Here is a 6,000-nt window from a genome sequence, read left to right on the forward strand (position 1 = left end):
ACTTTTACATTCCTTTTGGTTGTTAATGTTAGTTAAGAGATTGTGTCTTGAGTTGGTTAAACTCTTGCTGTGCATATTTATAATGTTGTTACACTCTAACAATTTCTATTTCTGAACCAAGCAGGAACATCAATACACTCCAAATTCTCCAAATTGCAGTGAAACTTGTGAAAGAGAAAGCTGAGTGTATGAATGCAGAATCATGCAGCTGAACAATTGAAGTGACAAAAAAATGGGTTTAAAAGGCTAACAAGGTTTAACTAAGATGATCTATATCCAGTTAGTTTGTCGTGAGCTCACTGCCTGTGTCTAAGAAATGTTTTTTAACCAAGCAAAACTTAAATAAGTATACTGTCAAAACAGATATGAAGGATTTTTATATATTATATATTATATGATATTACATTTGAGGTTGCAGAATGTTTTTAAACACAACCACAATGAACAAAATGTTTGTATATAAAAAGCATCTGTCTTTTTATAATTAATTAATTTATTTAAATTTTTAAATCACTTTATTTACATTTTTTTTTGCATTTTTACAGTATAGCAATTCTCATTTGTAGATAGGTTCTCTGTGCACTAAAAAGAGATTCATCTATTACTAATTTATATTTATTCACCAGAGTTGTCTTTCAACCCTTACAATATTAGTAAATGTTACATATGTATTATATATTACACACATCTATTATAAAATGTGGCTAAACTTTGCTTGGTTATTCCTACCCTAGGTACATTTTCTTCCAATCTACAATACATGTAATCCACATAAATAGATACATGTTAAAAATATGTTTGATTATGCATGATTAAAGAAACTGCATGATTTGCAATAATACTTTAGAGGGTAAATCATAAATATATCTCAGTTCAACCTTTCATAAGCATGACTCTAGATAAACAAGGAGCTAAATATAGCTGAATTCACCATTAACAGTAAATGATGCATCAAACCTTAATTATTATTAAATTCAACTTTTTATTGCAGCTAACAGATTACCATTTTTGTTACTAACAGTGGCGTCTCAAGGTCATTATTTAGTTCGGGGTACAAACAGTCACTTAACAATCAATTATTTGACCAATTGATGAATAATTCCAAATTCATTTTTCCAAATTCAGTCATTTTTCACAGAAAAAAAGAAACAATAAAATGTTTTTAACCTAGTGCATCAGTTTTGACTTCACTCTTTGTCCCTCACCTTCCCGCTGTGCCTGTGCCCTGTTTATTCACTGGTATTAATATATATATATATATATATATATATATATATATATATATATATATATATATATATATATTAGACGTATTAACTGGCACCATCATCATTTACACCTGGTATTGTGCACCTCTTTTGTGTTTAGATTTTGAGTAGAGGGTATCTGATATCATGATGCATACATCAATCATTATTTCAATGTTTTAATGTATGATAATAAAGCGCAAACTGCATAATAACAAAAAGAAGACAAATAAAAGCAGCAAATCATCTCAACCAATTCTGCATGCATTTAATAAAAGCAAACTTCATGTTTAGAACAGAAGTTTCTGTTATTTTAGTGGAGTAACTGTGTTAACTGTGCTTCACAGATGTGTTTCTCATGTACCACTTAATGTTCACATTAGGGACTATGAAGTTCTGTGAACTTGTGCATGTGTGTATGCACTTTAACCTGCAAAGTTTAAAAACCTAATTTTAGCACAGAGGTTGATTGACAGGTAGAAGATTCACACTAGAACTAATTGGTTTCACTGGACTCAAACAAGGGGAGTCAAAAATCATCATAAAAGCCTATCTACTCTTATATATGTGTCATTATAATGGATGCTGCGCTCCTCAAAGCCCTAGTACTTTTAAAATTCTCAAAGTAGTACACCATTGTAAAGTGATCAATGGAAAGGAGGAGGCGAGAACTGGCTTGTCAATATAAATAATAGTTTAATATAAAACTTAAACAAAAGACAAACGCACACACATATGACGGACATGTCCGTTAACGATCTCTCTCTCCCGCACGATCTTCTGCAGTCGACCTTTATCCCTCTCGGGAGACTTGATTGGCCTAATACGTGACCGGGTGTGTAGGATCACGACCTGGCCCCGCCCTCCGCCCTGCCACAAACATATATTTTCTATTCTATATAAATGGCATGGTATGGGATTGGTCTTGGCGGACTTGTTCTGCTGCTGCTGATGCAGCTGCTGCTACTTGTCATGAGTAAATATAATGCCGCTGTTGCACGGAACCCATGCGCTGCTGCTTCTGACAGAGAAGCGTGCTGCTTCTATTGAACAAACAGACTTGTCTCAGGTCCGAAGACATGTGGAGAGAGGGCAGAACTGTGTTAGTTGGGTTAGGCAATAGGTGATCCTTATTAAAGTACAGGAGAAGTATATAAGATTTTTTGACAGCACATTTGCGCTGCTTTGCAGTGTCGTGAGAGGTTTAGTTGCTTGGCCTAATGACTCTGCAGTTGCAGCACCTGAACAGCACATGTTCAGCAGGGCGAGTAGATGACAAGCATAATGGATTTTGATTGGACAACACTGATTATGAATTAAGATGTTTAAGCCACAGAGGGAATATTCTACTATTTCATATCTTGTACTTGAACAGTAGGTGCGATCATGCAATATAGCCTCAGACCCTATTGGTATATTGGTATGAATTTGTTGCTGCATTACACAAGCGGTATGTCTTTCAAAGCTTATATTACTTGTCGTGCGTGAGTGACCCTAGATGATACATACCGATTTATGCAAATCGAATGTATGCCTAACTAAAAAGACAGACAGGAATATGCTGACCATGCAAATAAAGTAATCATATCCACAGGATCTTATGGCAAAACTGGTTATTTAAAATGCCAAAGCATGCAAAATACAGCCTTACGTAATATTACTGCATGCCTGCTGATTTCATTTTTATGATAGATTGAAACCATTTGTGGAAGGAAGCTGCCATAATAGTCGGACTGGTATTACTGTGAGTGTGTCTGAACAGTATATCTCTGGAAGATGCCTAGCAGCAAGGGTTTCTGCAAGGGAAGACTCTAGACCAACAATGAAATTGTGGAATAGAAGCGGCATCTAAAACAGTGGTTCTCAACCAGGGGTGGGGACCCACTAAAGGGGTCTTGGCACACTTCTAGGGGGCCACAAGATCTTTATATTTATTTAGATAAAAGGGAGATTTATGCAGAATTTGGAATGGCACAGCACCCCCACAATTCTCTGCGCATAGCAATAGTTATAGAGGGGACTCTGCCCAAGGGGAGACACAGGTCTACCGTCAGGGAGACCATACCATGGATAATTATGTCATATGGGGTTACCGACAGAGAACCAATGCATATGGAGGACCAAACCCAGTACAGGGGCTGACCTGAACAGGGCATCCTGACACAAGTAGCCAAATTTGCTTGCCACAGGTTCTGGGGGAGGAATCCAGGATTCACCGATCCCGGGAACTCACGTTGATGAATGAGCGCACATCTTCCCCTCGTAAGAGGAAAGGTATTTGTGTGCCAGTGGCACACCCAGCCAGCTGCCTTCATCCTTACCTGTTTGTACATACCAACACACGGGACAAAACCGGCTCAACCTGGAGATTATAAAATCTCACCAGGTATTGGGTGTTGCCCAGCCCGCTAGTCTACAGATGTCTGTTAGATAGGACCATTGGCCTAAGCAAAGGAGGAGGCTACGCTCCTGGTAGAGTGCTCTAATAGTCCCAAAGGGGACGCCACACCCTGGTATGCCAATGTGATGGCGTCCACAATCCAGTGGTCAATCCTCTGTTTGGAGACAGCGTTCCACTTCTGCTGTCCCCCAAAACAGATACAGAGCTGCGCGGAGCGTCTAAAGCTGTCCGTGCGGTCCAAGTAGATATGCAAAGCACGTACCGGACACAGCAACGACAAGGCTGCACAATGCCATGGGCCAGCACTTGCAGGTTCACCACCTGATCTTTAAAGGGGGTTGTGGGAACCTTGGGCACATAGCCCAGCCGGGGTCTCAGGATCACATGAGAGTATGCCGAACCGAACTCTAGGCACATATCGCTGACTGAATATGCTTACAGGTCCCCAACCCTCTTGATGGAGGTGAGCGCATTCAGGAGGGCCGTCTTCAAGGAGAGGTCTTTCAGCTGAACTGACTCTAAGGGCTCGAAAGGAGATCTCTGTAGGCCCAGCAGGACCACAGAGAGGTCCCATGAGGGAACAAGGTGTGACCTGGGAGGTTTCAACCTCTTGGTGCCTCTATGGAACCTGATGGTCAGGTTATGCTTCCCCAAATACTTACCATCTACTGCATCATGGTGTGCTGCTAAAGCAGCTACATACGCATTCAAGGTGGAGGGGGACAGCCGCCCCTCCAATCTCTCTTGCAGCAAAGAAAGCACTGACATGACAGCACAACTCTGTGGGTCTTTGCCTCGGGAATAACATAAATTTGCGAATATGCGCCACTTCAAGGCGTAAAGATGCTGATAGTGAAAAAAGATAGTGATATTGTCTACCACCTACCTCTCTGAATGAGTGTTTGCACACCAGCTCCTTTTATACCATATACAGGTGAAACTCGAAAAATTAGAATATCATGCATCCATAACACCTCAGCAGTGCCACAGGCTGATAGCATCCATGCCACGCCGCATTGAGGCAGTAATTAATGCAAAAGGGGCCCAAACCAAGTACTGAGTACATATGCATGATTATACTTTTCAGAGGGCCGACATTTCTGTATTTAAAATCCTTTTTTTATTGATTTCATGTAATATTCTAATTTTCTGAGATTCTGAATTTGGGGTTTTCATAAGCTGTAAGCCATAATCATCAAAATTATATCAAATAAAGGCTTGAAATATCTTACTTTGATTGTAATGAGTCTATATAATATATTAGTTTCACCTTTTAAGTTGAATTACTGAAATTAATGAACTTTTGCACGATATTCTAATTTTTCGAGTTTCACCTGTATCCGGGGGAGTGGCATGCAAATTCCACTCACCAATTTTCATTGGCTTTTTCTTAAAACATCAGAGGTGTTTGGGGCTCCCAAGAAGGTGGGATATATAATTTGATGAGGGAAAAAAAAGAGGTTATGATTGGTTAATGTAGCAAATTGTTCAAGGGTGACCTATCAGGCTGCACCACAGAGTTTCCTAACTGAACTTAATTTATCATAAATAATAAAAGCAACCTCTGAATATGATGCCACACAAAAATCTACTAAAACGTGCACATCCACGTCAAAAATCTCAAGTGACCATGAAAGTAACCCACAAATAGGCAAATCGTCAAAGGGTGTGCATATTATATCACTAACTCGAATAAACAGCATATCAAAATGAATCAATACGACAAACTCACAATATTTAGCAGTCATTAATATCTAATACAAACCAATGCATCTACAACACAACACCTCAATGCAATGGCATACAATTCAATGAATAGATGAATGGTGCTTAACTAATACAACTGCTCATTCAAAAAAATTAGCTTTTAAAACTTACCAATGAAGTTCACTACGCAGATCTGAAGTCAAGAGCAGTAGCTTACTCTGCTGATGTCAACAGCTGACTTAAATATGATCAAAGCTTTTGATTGGCTCAGGGCAAAGGCAAACTAGCCCCTCGGCCATTGTTGAACATTCGTTGCACATGTGCATGACGTTCTCCAGATCTCCGTTGATAAACATTGAGGATGAAGGGCTAGCCCCACGCATACCAAATAGGAATGATTAAATGGCTTTTATGCAACATACCTTAATCATTATAGAATATCTCGAAATAATTTATAAAATTTCTTGGATAATGGACATAAAACATATTTAAGTTGTGGAAAATATATTATTTCCTAAAATAAATGTATGATGATGCCATGAAATTTGCACAACATCACCATCTCTGGTGGGGCTTAGCCTCACCTGCACCTAATTTGGAGACACAGCTGGTTATTCACAAACTGCAATCAATTATTTGCAGAGG

Source organism: Xyrauchen texanus, chromosome 1 (assembly GCF_025860055.1).
Source record: "Xyrauchen texanus isolate HMW12.3.18 chromosome 1, RBS_HiC_50CHRs, whole genome shotgun sequence".
Classification (NCBI taxonomy): Eukaryota; Metazoa; Chordata; class Actinopteri; order Cypriniformes; family Catostomidae; genus Xyrauchen; species Xyrauchen texanus.